The 13,791-nt window shown below is 40.3% G+C and overlaps 1 pseudogene; it reads right to left on the bottom strand.

The window, feature by feature from the left end:
• Positions 1-859: 859 nt before the first annotated feature.
• On the bottom strand, positions 860-12,813 carry LOC132659125 (craniofacial development protein 2-like; annotated as a pseudogene).
• Between the last annotated feature and the right edge of the window lie 978 nt (positions 12,814-13,791).

Genomic DNA, 13,791 nt, shown 5'->3' with positions numbered 1-13,791 from the left:
CACGGTTCACGTATTGCTGAAGCCTGGCTTCGAGAATTTTGAGCATTACTTTACTAGCGTGTGAAATGAGTGCAATTGTGTGGTAGTTTGAGCATTCTTTGCATTGCCTTTCTTCGGGATTGGAATGAAAACTGACCTTTTCCAGTCCTGTGGCCACTGCTGAGTTTCCCAAATTTGCTGGCATATAGAGTGCAGCACTTTTTCAGGATGTGAAATAGCTCCACTGGAATTCCATAACCTCCACTAGCTTTGTTCATAGTGATGCTTTCTAAGGCACACTTTACTTCACATTCCAGGATGTCTAGCTCTAGATGAGCGATCACACCATGATGATTATCTGGGTCATGAAGATCTTTTTTGTACAGTTCTTCCATGTATTCTTGCCACCTCTCCTTAATATCTTCTGCTTCTGTTAGGTCCATACTATTTCTGTCCTTTATCGAGCCCATCTTTGCATGAAATGTTCCCTTGGTATCTCTAATTTTCTTGAAGATATCTCTAGTCTTTCCCATTCTGTTCTTTTCCTCTATTTCTTTGCATTGATTGCTGAAGAAGGCTTTCTTATCTCTTCTTGCTATTCTTTGGAACTCTGCGTTCAGATGCTTATATCTTTCCTTTTCTCCTTTGTTTTTCACCTCTCTTCTTTTCACAGCTATTTGCAAGGCCTCCCCAGACAGCCATTTTGCTTTTTTGCATTTCTTTTCCATGGGGATGGTCTTGATCCCTCTCTCCTGTACAATGTCACTAATCTCATTCCATAGTTCATCAGGTACTCTATCTATCAGATCTAGGCCCTTAAATCTATTTCTCCCTTCCACAGTATAATCATAAGGGATTGATTTTGGTCATACCTGAATGGTCTATCAGTTTTCCCTACTTTCTTCAATTTAAGTCTGAATTTGGCAATAAGGAGTTCATGATCTGAGCCACAGTCAACTCCTGGTCTAGTTTTTGTTGACTGTATAGGGCTTCTCCATCTTTGGATGCAAAGAATATAATCAATCTGATTTTGGTGTTGACCATCTGGTGATGTCCATGTGTAGAGTCTTCTCTTGTGTTGTTGGAAGAGGGTGTTTGCTATGACCAGTGCATTTTCTTGGCAAAACTCTATTAGTCTTTGCCCTGCTTCATTCCGCATTCCAAGGCCAAATTTGCCTGTTACTCCAGGTGTTTCTTGACTTCCTACTTTTGCATTCCAGTCCCCTATAATGAAAAGGACATCTTTTTGAGGTGTTAGTTCTAAAAGGTCTTGTAGGTCTTCATAGAACTGTTCAACTTCAGCTTCCTCAGCATTACTGGTTGGGGCATAGATGTGGATTACTGTGATATTGAATGGTTTACCTTGGAAACGAACAGAGATCATTCTGTTGTTTTTGAGATTGCATCCTAGCACTGCATTTCAGACTCTTTTGTTGACCATGATGGCTACTTCATTTCTTCTGAGGGATTCCTGCCCGCAGTAGTAGATGTAATGGTCATCTGAGTTAAATTCACCCATTCCAGTCCATTTTAGTTTGCTGATTCCTAGAATGTTGATGTTCACTCTTGCTATCTCCTGTTTGACCACTTCCAATTTGCCTTGATTCATGGACCTGACATTCCAGGTTCCTATGTAATATTGCTCTTTACAGCATCGGACCTTGCTTCTATCACCAGTCACATCCGCAGCTGGGTATTGTTTCTGCTTTGGCTCCATCCCTTCATTCTTTCTGGAGTTATTTCTCCACTGATCTCCAGTAACATATTGGGCACCTACTGACCTGGGGAGTTTTTCTTTCAGTATCCTATCATTTTGCCTTTTCATACTGTTCATGGGGTTCTCAAGGCAAGAATACTGTAGTGGTTTGCCATTCCCTTCTCCAGTGGACCACATTCTGTCAGACCTCTCCATCATGACCCACCCGTCTTGGGTTGCCCCGTGGGCATGGCTTAGTTTCACTGAGTTAGACAGGGCTGTGATCCTAATGTGATTAGATTGTGTAGTTTTCTGTGATTATGGTTTCAGTGTGTCTGCCCTCTGATGCCCTCTTGCAACACCTACCATCTTACTTGGGTTTCTCTTACCTTGGGCGTGGGGTATCTCTTCATGGCTGCTCCTTACCTTGGACGAAGGGTATCTCCTTACCGTCGCCTTCCTGACCTTCAACATGGGATAGCTCCTCTAGGCCCTCCTGCGCCCACACAGCCACCACTCCTTGGATGTGGGGTTGCTCCTCCTGGCCACCACCCCTGGCCTCGGGCATGGGGTTGCTCCTCCTGGCCGCTGCCCCTGGCTTGGAACTTGGGGTGGCTCCTCCTGGCCGCCCCTGACCTCGGATGCAGGATAGCTCCTCTTGGAGTGGCCACTGCTGAGTTTTCCAAATTTGTTGTCATATTGAGAGCAGCACTTTCACAGTGTCATCTTTCAGGATTTGAGATATCTCAACTGGAATTCCATCACCTCCACTGGTAAGATCAGATTATTTCATGTTAAAAAAAAAAATCTCAATGGGGGTTTTGAATCCTTTCTTAGTCAATTTCAGCCACCCATTTTTTCGGATCCATTTGTAAGAGTCTGGAGATAGAAACTAATGAAAGCTCAGAAAAGTATCTTAGTGAGGGATCAACTGGCATGTTTGATAGACGAGTCATAGGTTGTTTAGAGATTAAATTAACAGTTATAAATTACTATACAAGCAACAGAGATTTACTATACAGCTCCCAGAACTATTCAATGCCTTGTCATAACCTGTAATGGAAGTAATTGAAATTTTTATATATAACTAAATCACTTTTCTGTATACCTGAAACTAACACAACATTGTAAATCAATTATATTTCAATTTTTAAAAAATTAAAGAAAAAAATTTAAGATTTAATTAGATTATTAAAATTATATATATAAACATCCTACTCTAGCATCTGGTGTATTATCGGTATTTGAGCAAATACTTAAGAAGTCTTCTTTTTCTCCTTTAACTCTCTTGCCTTTGAGGTAGATCTATGCGTTGTCTAACTTTTAGCCTTCTTGGCCCTGACCTACTAAATGACAGTTCAAACTCCCAGTTTCAGTTTTGATGACAAAAAGATCCTCACACTTTGGTCAACCTTCCCAATGGATCGTATCATCATCAAAATGAGAATTACTGAAGGCCCAGTAAGGATTGCCTGCTGCTGCTGCTGCTAAGTCGCTTCAGTTGTGTCCGACTCTGTGCGATCCCATAGACGGCAGCCCACCAGGCTCCCCTGTCCCTGGGATTCTCCAGGCAAGAACACTGGAGTGGGTTGCCATTTGAACACCTTATAATGACTTATCACTATCCTCCACTCCCATTATAGATGCGCAAACACATGCAGGTACAGATGGTATCTCCCAATTTGGGTCATCCGACATTGACTATAATACCATACTTAAACCAGGTAATACACATGACACCCTTAAAATTAGAGTGAATATGTGATTTGGAAAGTATTTTTCTCATAAAACGTTTATATATGAATCTAAGCTTTGTCACCATTTAATGTTATAACCAGCCCATGGTCTTTGTTTCAGGAATTGCTTCTGCTTTGAGTCCTACCACGATAGAATCAATTTCCTCTGTGCTGCGTTCCAGAGGAAGGTATATACTGGAATGACCCAAAGTTTGTGAAACATCTCTTAGAGAGTCTGGCCTTTGTCACCATAACTAGATGACTGGCCACTGCTCAAATACAGTATCAAATGTGTTTAATTGAATTCAGTATCAAATGTATTCTACTGGGGAATAGCCAAAGGATGCCCACGTGGATGCAAGAGAGAAGTTCAGACTCATTTATGTACCACTCGCCTGTAAACCCCCAAATCCACATCCAAAATCAAGAAGGTAAATTTACCTCCTTTCCACACAGTTCTCTAGTTGAATGTTGCATCTTCGTTTGTTTGGTCTTATTTTACCTTTACACACTAAAATTGACTCTATTTTGAACCAGTTTTGCCTTTTCCTGAGATTAGGTTGAAAGAAGAAAGCATATATTAATTTCCTTTTTCTTGAACCCTGTGAGAGTTGATCCTTTCCATGCCTGAGCCTAAATACTTTTCACCTGTTTTCTTTTCTAAGTTTAGGACAGGGGTGAGCATGGAGAAAGTTAGGACCTGCAACTTTTTTTCTCCTTCTGCCCCAAAGTCTATACACACATTCACGAGTTTGGTTCAGAGATCTTATATCAGATGATTCACTGGTTCAGAGATCTTAGAACACACAGAATAGGTAAGAAAGAACACAGAGTTTAGGTGCTGTTAAGAGTCCAGCTGCACGGTGGCTCAGCAATTTAAGTATGGAAGAAGAAAATCTATGGTTATTGTGCTAAGCCCTGTACTCGGTACTTTTAGTACATTATCTCATTCTCTCTCCAAGGAACTCTGGGGTGTTATTATGAGAAACCAGAGGAGGGGGAAGCCAAAGCCAAGCCTTTGTTGACCACAACACAACTAGCTATTGTTGTCAGCGCCTTTATATAAATTCACGGCTCTCTGAGACAGTTACATGATTGTCTTTTTGCAGATGTGGAAATGGAAACTCGGAGGGGTTAACTATCTCATGCAGGATCCCCAAGTGAGAAATGAATGAGAGATTTTGAACCCTGTTTGCTGACTTGTGCACTTTTACCGGGTGTTTTGCATGTTTACCTCTTGCTCATGGTTTGTTTGTTTTTTGGTATTTGCTAGTATATTATTCCATATATATATTATATTTAGTAGTATGTTGTTACATATATATGAAAGTCCCCAACAGGATAGATCTCCCCCCACCTTCTTATATTAGAGCATAGTTTACTAACAATTTTGTGTTAGTTTCATGTATTCAGCAATATGATTCCATTATACATATACATGTCTACATTCTTTATCAAATTCTTTTCCCATTTAGATTATTATGGAATATTGAACAGTCCGCCATGCCCTGTGCTATACAGTAGGTCCTGTTGGTTATCTGTTTTAGATATAACAGTGTGTACATGTCAATATGAAACTCCCAATCTAATCTTCCCCCCCCATCCCTCCCTCCTTGTAACCATAAGATCCTTTTCTAAGTGCGTGAGTCTGTGTTTTGTAAATAAATTCATTTGCATCATTATTTTTTAGATTCCACATATAACTGATATCATAAGATATTTCTCTTTGTCTGACTTACTTCACTCAATATGATAATCTCCAAGTCCATTCATGTTGCTGTAAAAGGCATCATTTCATTTTTTTAAATGTCTGGGTCCATATATATATATATATATATATATATATATATATATATGAGAAGGCAATGGCACCCCACTCCAGTACTCTTGCCTGGAAAATCCTATGGACAGTGGAGCCTGGTGGGCTGTAGTCCATGGGGTCGCTAAGAGTCAGACATGACTGAGCGACTTCATTTTCACTTTTCACTTTCACGCATTGGAGAAGGAAATGGCGACCCACTCCAGTGTTCATGCCTGGAGAATTGCAGGGACAGGGGAGCCTGGTTGGCTGCTGTCCATGGGGTTGCACAGAGTTGGACATGACTGAAGCAACTTAGCAGCAGCAGCAGCTTATATATTTATACCACATCTTTATCCATTCCTCTGTTGATGGATATTTAAATTACTTCTACGTCTTGGCTATTGCAAACAGCACTGCAGTGAACATTGGGGAGCATGTGTCCTTTTGAACGTTTTTTTCTGGATATACGCCCAGGAGTGGAATTGCTAGATCATATGGTAGCTATAATTTTAGTTCCTTAAGGAACCTCCACACTATCTTGCTCATTTTTAGGGAAATATGTTTTCACCTGATGCTGTTTGCTTTTCATTTAAATGGTATCATTATATTTATCAGTGTGCATTCTCTATTCCTTAGAATACATTTACAGGCCTGCTTGGCCAATAAGGGTTTTTGTGCTTTGGCATGCGTTTGAAACCACTTTACCTAAGTCTCCACTTCTTGGTATAAATCTAAAGGTGATTTTTTCCCCCCTAGTTTTCCAACTGTGTTGTGTTGAAAAGATTGTACTTTCTAAAGGCAGCATCTCTCTTAATGCCATCTTGAACAGATCCTACCAATTTCAGGTTCTTTTGTCATTTGGGAAATCTCATCCTGACATTTATTTACTTTTAAACTTTAGTCTCAAACTTGCTTTGAAACATTTCCTCTCCTCCCCTCCTCCCCCACTCCAGAATAAGTGGGTTGATTTATGGTCGAGTGGATATAGTTATAATGAGGATGGAAGGAGATGAAGGGATGCCAGAGTTGCTCTTTTACACCCTCCATGCCTACCAAGGTGATCATACATCTTGGTTGTCCAGGACTAGTTTCAGTTTGTACCTATTTAACAGTTTGTGCCTATTAATACCAACTTCCTTCCATCTCAAATTATAAGACCACCCAACCTCTTCCTCTCTTCTGTTCTGCCCATCTGTTGTCAGAGTGTGGAGGTGGGATAGGAAGGCAGACATTGCCATCTGCTTGGTGAGGCTGGTTGATCAGATTCCATCCATGGACTCTTTGCTACAGATATCCAAGTGCTTGTGCACTGGTGGGTGAAGTATGTGCCTTTTCCAAGGACTTGCAGAAGCTTCCCACTCCAGGTTCCCTGATTTGGGAGCTTTGATTCCAGCCTGTCTTCCTCTACATCTAATCAGATTTTATCTCCTACAATGCACTGCCTGACAGCTTCTGCCAAAGCGTTCCTCTCCAACTAGGAAGAAGTAGTGTACAACATTTTTGTAATGAGGCAGGAGGAATTAACCTATGTTTGCCAGTGCTACCCTTAAACAGAAATTCAACTTCTCTTAGCCCTCAGCCTTCCTTCCATAGTGACTGGTGTGAAAGGAGAGAGGGGTGTCATGTGCAGGGCTGCCTCTGATGTGGTGCCTCTTGGTAAGTCTTAGGGAAGTGGCTGGCCTCTAATTCTTTGAAACTAGAATGTGGGGAATTTACCTGTCACGTGCTCAAACTGCACGTTAGCTGAAACCTAGAGAGACAGGTAAAGTCTTCCTTTACCTCGAAATGTGTTACTAACACGTGGCAGCGTCAGCTGTATTGGTAGCGCCAGCTGTGCTGCCCTGGTGAAGTTCAATGGGAAGCGGTACACCGCGAGTTCCATTTTTGTTTTTGACTCACCTTTTAAAATTTTGCTTTCCTCTCTTTAATGATTTTAGTTACAACTGAGAAATGGTGTGGCTCCTTCCTTCCTAGTCGTCTTGTCAACAAAAGACTCTTTTTTTAATTTGAAAATTAAAATGTTATTTATTTATTTAATTAAAAAATTGAAGCATAGTTGTTTTACAATATTGTGTTAGTTTCTGGTATGTATTTCCCTGTTCTATACTGTCGGACCTTGTTGTTTATCTATTTCATGCATAGTAGAGTGTATCTATCAAACTCTTAATTTATCAACCCCCTTCCTCTTTGGTAGCCATAAGTTTGTTTTTTGTGTCTGGGAGTCTGCTTCTTTTCTAAGTAGTTCATTTATATCCTATTTCAGATTTCACATATAAGTATCATATGATATTTGTCTTTGTCTGTCTGACATTATTTAGTATGGTAATCCATCCATGTTGCTGCAAATGGCATCATTTTATTATTTTTTATGGCTGAATAATATTCCATTGTATATCTACACCTCATTTTCTTTGCTTCTTCATTTGCCAGTGGACACTCAGGTTGTATCCATGTTTTGGCTATTGTAAACAGTGCTGCTGTGAATGTAGGGGCGCATATATCTTTTTGAATTCAAGTTTTCAGTTTTTCTGGATATACACTCAGGAGTCAGATCATATAGCATTTTTAAGGAATTCCAGTGTTCTCCATAAACGTCTTCACGGCTTCACCAATTTACATTCTAACCAACAGTGTAGCAGAGTTCTCTTTTCTCCTAACCCTCCCCAGCATTTATTATTAGGAGAATTTTTGATGATGGTCATTCTGACCATTGTTAGATGATACCTTATTGTATTTTTGATTTACATTTCTCTAATAAACAGCAATGTTGACTATCTCTTCCATGTATCTGTTAGCCATCTGTATGTAAAAAGACATTTTCTTTTCTTGACAAGCCACTTCAGACAGTTAACAATACAGCTTAAGAAAACAGAAAAAAACAAGAGTAGATCTAAGGGCTTCTGCTTCTTAAATACCATCAGTCAATATAGCCAGCTTTCTTTTCCCTATGATTTCTCTAAAACCAGGTTAAAAGTTCCTCAAATGGCAGGAGCCATGTCTTATCTGTCTTGGCATTTCTGGTGGCTAACACATTGTCTGACACCTTACAGCTATTAAAAAATAATTTCCCTAGTTACTTTTTTATTTATACCATCCACCAGGGCCTAGCACAATATTGTGTATATATTAAGTGCTGAGCAGTTTTATTATTGTTGAAATACTGTGGAGTCCATTTGCTTCTTTTAGATTGCTTTAAAAGAGAAAGAGTTCATTTAGAGAATGAAACACATTTCTCACAAGTTTGCTTTCTTTGCACTAATGCCAGAACATTATCATGGGAAGAGCCTTGAACAGGGCTCGGAAAATGGTCTTCACACCTCAGTCCCTTTTAGAGACCCCCTCGGATGCCAGTGTTTCTGTCTAAGCAGCCATTGGAAGCTTTCTTTTTATTAATTCTTCAGCGCATGCCCCTTCCTTTGTTAGCACTGTTCTCCCCCCTCCCCCCATCCCCAATCCCTACAGGACTCCCAGGTGGGAGCGGCCTGGTCAGGAGTCAGGCTCAAGGCTTCAACTGGACTCATAAATGTGGAAATAACAAAATGTGTTCCCTGAAGCTTTGCAGCGTTGTCAGGAAATGGGCTGCTTGCATGCTGCACCTCCACGGATCTGGAAATTCTGCCCAGCTTGGGTTGACTCCAGAAAAAAAGTTTAAAAGTGTTCAGGGAAGAGAGGAATTAAAGTGGGCCATTAGCTGGAGACACCAGTACTCCTGCTGAGTCTGTGTCTTGGCCGGCTCCTTGGAAGGGAGCGATGCTGGTTGGGGTGGAGAGAGAGACTGTGTGTGTGTGTGTGTGTGTGTGTGTGTGTGTGTGTGTGTGTTATGGACTGTGGCAGCGACATTTGCATTTCTAAGGATTGGGGCTTTGCACAAACTTTCCTTCCTGCATTTTTCCTCTCCTAAATATCCGCATGCCATCTTTGGGAAGGACTTGAGGGTAAGTATTGTTTCTGGTTGGAAGACAGCAAGGCATAGAGAGGAATAAACTTGGAATGTCTTCGTGAGTAGATGTTAGCTCTTAACTGTCTTAGCATTAGCCTGGCCTGGGATTTCAATAAATGTGTGGAATAAGTGTCTGAGTAAAAGTGATTCCTCTGATGGTTCCTAGTGTCAAAGGCAAGGCCTGAGGGCAGCTTTATGTCTGTTTGGGTACCCTGAACTCCGCAGATGATCTCGGAGGCACGCGTGATGGAACACAGCACCGATTTTTCTCGATTATGTTGCTGACACAACCCCTTCCTCAGATTCTAAAATCAGGAAGGACTACTCTGATCTTTGCGAAGGTCAAGACTGAGTTTTCAGGTGAGATAATGGAGCTGTTATCTGAGGAAGATGGAGTTTTTGTGGGTGAAACATAAATTTAAAATTGTTTTCCGTCTTGGTGGCTGTTGCGGTTCTCCTCGCCACCAGGGCTGTGCGACCCAGAAGGGAGGGTGTGACGGCCAGTGGCCTGGGAGTCTGGTGACCTCTAGCCTTTGCCTTAATTTAGGCCTTAAGGAAATGAGTTCAAAAGGCTAACTAGTTACCTGGCTGAAGCATTGTCGCTTCTAGATAGTTGGGGTTGTTTCTGTTAGCTGCTTCTCGGGAATTCCACACATTGATGGAATTTAACCATCAATCCAGTGGAGAAAAAAGAAGCAACTAGGGGTTCAGCCTTAGGGTAAATGCATTTCATTATTTTTTTCCATGAGACAGTTTGGGAAGGATTTGGGGGGGATGGTTTTTCCACTGTCCAAAGGAGCTTCCACTGTGAGAGTCTCTTGACCCACATTTCTTGTGTTCAGATCCTGGCTCTGTCACTTACAAACTATGTGACCTTGAGCAAGTTACTGATCCTTGGGCGTCTCAGCTTCCTGAAATGGAAAAGTGGGGATGATAATAAAACTTAAGTCACAGGCCTGTTATGTGGCTTTAATGAATTAATGCATGTAAAATTCTTAAAGTGGACTTCCCTGGTGGCTCAGTGGTAAAGAATCCACATGCAATGCAGGAGATGCGGGTTCAATCCCTGGGTCAGGAAGATCTTCTGGAGAAGGAAATGGCAACCCACTCCAGTGCTCTTGCCTGAGAAATCCCATGGACAGAGGAGCCTGGCAGGCTACAGTCCATGTGGTCACAAATAGTTGACTTAGTGATTCAACAACAACACAGTTTTAAAAACAGTGTATATGTGCTAGCTAAGTTTATTGTCATTTTGCTGAAGCACCATCAATCAGAAAACTTGACATGGGGGCCAAAATAGGTATTTTCCAAAACTGATACTTTTTTAGAGAGTCCTGTGTGGAGGCTGGAAAATGAAATAGTTGAACTTTCCAGGTTTTCTTAGCAATAATAGGCTCCTGTGAAAATGTTGATTTCACTATTTGTTACCTTCACAACTAGTTATTGAACTGCTCTTGGCTCTCATATCCCAGATTCTTTATAGAGCAAACTGTACTAGTGCTCCATATAATTTCCAGGCAATTTGAGTACATTGGTTTATGTTTTTTAAATCCTCAAGTGAATGGCTCAAAGTGTCTTTTCAAGAACGCATCTCTGAGCATCTCTTCTGCTTTGAGCGCCAGTTATGAAACTGAAGCTGGGATTAAACTGTAGAATGTCAGCAAATGGTTTGGAGTCTTCTGGAGTAAATTCTTGCACTGTAAGCACTTGTCTCTAAATTATTTTTTAGAAAGGTGGGAGGGAGTTGGCTCACATCACCCAGGCAAGGCAATTTTCCATGAACACTGCTATCCCAATGCACGACAGGAAACTTATTGAAAAGTTAGTGGGTTGGAGAAAAACAGTAGCTAGCTCGACAGAGTGTCAAAAGAAGAGAGGGAAAGAATGAAGAGGGCACAACATTACCCAGAGCGCAACATTACTTAACATTGCTCTGTGTAAGGAGAACTCTCTGTGGAGTCATGGCTGGGAGTGTTTAGTGTCTAGAAGGGAGTTCACGTACATGCACACCCACCCACAGGCAGGCACACACACATCTGGCACTTGAATTGCAGATAACCTAACCCGATCCTCACCTTGGCCTGGCTACAGAAGTAGTATTTTTACCAGGATGATCTGTTGTTAAATAATTCCTCCACTGCCTTAGTCATGCTTTATTTGAACTTGAGACAGATAGGTCTTCTTTCTTTTAAACTTATTTGAATGTGCACAGCTTTCTGATTTGATCTCGGAGCAGAGAATACTATCACTTCTGAATGCCAGAGTTATTCATGTACTCATAGAATGTAAAAGCAACCAAATGCCCATATCAAGGAACTATGTTTAATAAAATAGATAGGCCTATCTTGTATGAGTTCCATTGAATCACCAGAATTGGTCATCACAGAATTACCTATAGAAACAGAATTAGAAAATAGTGGTGAAGTCAGCATATTGCTTTGGACAGGTAATAAAATTATTCAGCCAAATCAATGATTTACTGAAGAAAATAGGAGTTACAGTACATCTAATATTGCTATTTTATTCTTACTTTTATTAGAATTTCTTTTGAAGACCTGTAAGTAATTTGGTATTTGTCCATTGAATTTCAATAAACAGTGAAATAATGATGCCTTTTTCGGGGCCTATGTCTCAAGCATTATATTTAGTGTGATTTAGCTACAGTGTTAAAGCAGTGGTTCTCAAAGTGAGTGACCTTGATGTATTAGCATCATTTGGAAACTTGTTAGAAATTAAAATTCTTTTAAAAAAATTTATTGAAGTATAATTTAAAACATTGTTTTAATTTCTTTTGTAGAGCAAAGTGATTCAGTTATACATATTATATATTTATATATTATTTTTCATATTATTTTCTAAATGTTTATTACAATGGTTATTGAATATACTTCAGTGTACTCTTACTATATAGTAGGACTTCACTTTTATATATTTTATATATAATAGTATGTATCTGCTAATCCCAAACTCCCAATTCATCCCTCCCTATCACCATCCACCCTCCAACCTTGCCAACCATAAATATGTTCTCTATGTCTGTGAGTCTGTCTGTGTTTCCCAGATAAGTTCATTTGTGAAATATTTTAGATTCTACATATAGGTGCTATCATATGGTATTTGTCTTTCTCTTTCTGACTTACTTCACTTTGTATGATAATGGCTAGGTCCAGCCACGTTGCTGTAATTGGCATTATTTCATCTTTTATGACTGAGTACTATTCCATTATAGATATATATGTGTACATACACACAAACACACACACACACACATCACATCATCTTTATCCATTCATGTCAATGGATATTTATTTAGGTTGTTTCCATGTCTTAGCTATTGTAAACAGTGTTGCTATGAATATAGGGGTACATCTATCTTTTTGAATTAGAGTTTTGTCTAGATATATGCCCAGGAATGGGATTGCAGGACCTTATGGAAACTCTATTTTTAGTTTTTTAAGGAACATTCATACTGTTTTCCAAGGTGGCTGTACCAATTTATATTCCTAGCCACAGTGTAGGAGGGTTCCATTTTCTTCACACCATCTCCAACACTTTTTTATTTATAGACTTTTTAATGATGACCATTCTGACTGGTGTGAGGCGATACCTTATCGTAGTTTTGATTTGTATTTCTCTCATAGTTAATGATGATGTTGAGCATCTTTGCACATGCCTAATGGTCATCTGTATGTCTTCTTTGGAGAATTGTCTATTTAGATTTTCTGCTCATTTTTTATTGGGTGGATTGACTTTTTGTTATTGAGCTGCATGAGCTTTTTCTATGTTTTGGATTTTAAGCCTTTGTTGAGTACATCATTTGCATATGTTTTCTCCCAGTCTGTAGGCTGTGTTTTCATTTTGTTTATGGTTTCATTTTCTGTGCAAAACCTAATAAGATTGACTAGTTTTCATTTTGAACTTTTTGCTGTGGTTCAGTTCAGTTCAGTTCAGTCACTCAGTCATGTCCGACTCTTTGCAACCCCATGAATCGCAGTATGCCAGGCCTCCCTGTCCATCACCATCTCCCGGAGTTCAGTCAGACTCACGTCCATCGAGGCCGTGATGCCATCCAGCCATCTCATCCTCTGTTCTTCCCTTCTCCTCCTGCCCCCAATCCCTCCCAGCATCAGAGTCTTTTCCAATGAGTCAACTCTTCACATAAGGTGGCCAAAGTACTGGAGTTTCAGCTTTAGCATCGTTCCTTCCAAAGAAATCCCAGGGCTGATCTCCTTCAGAATGGACTGGTTGGACCTCCTTGCAGTCCAAGGGACTCTCAAGAGTCTTCTCCAACACCACAGTTCAAAAGCATCAATTCTTCGGCCCTCAGCCTTCTTCACAGTCCAACTCTCACATCCATACATGACCACAGGAAAAACCATAGCCTTGACTAGAAGGACCTTAGTCAGCAAAGTAATGTCTCTGCTTGCTGTGGTAGTAATACAAATGCTCAGGCCTCAGATATACTGAATAAGACACTCCGGGGAGGCGGCCTGATAATATGCATTTTAATAAGCCCCCCTGGGTTGTTCTGATGCATGCTCATATTTAAGAATTAGTGAGATAGTTAAAATAACTAACTACTGAACAGTAGGTAGATAACTACTCTAACTACTGATCTTGAGTTAAGTTAGCTTGTTAT

The sequence above is a fragment of the Ovis aries genome, chromosome 2 (genome assembly GCF_016772045.2).
Source record: "Ovis aries strain OAR_USU_Benz2616 breed Rambouillet chromosome 2, ARS-UI_Ramb_v3.0, whole genome shotgun sequence".
NCBI classification, from domain to species: Eukaryota; Metazoa; Chordata; class Mammalia; order Artiodactyla; family Bovidae; genus Ovis; species Ovis aries.
The sequence above is the reverse complement of the archived record's forward strand: the minus strand, read 5'-3'. Positions and strand labels throughout refer to the sequence as shown.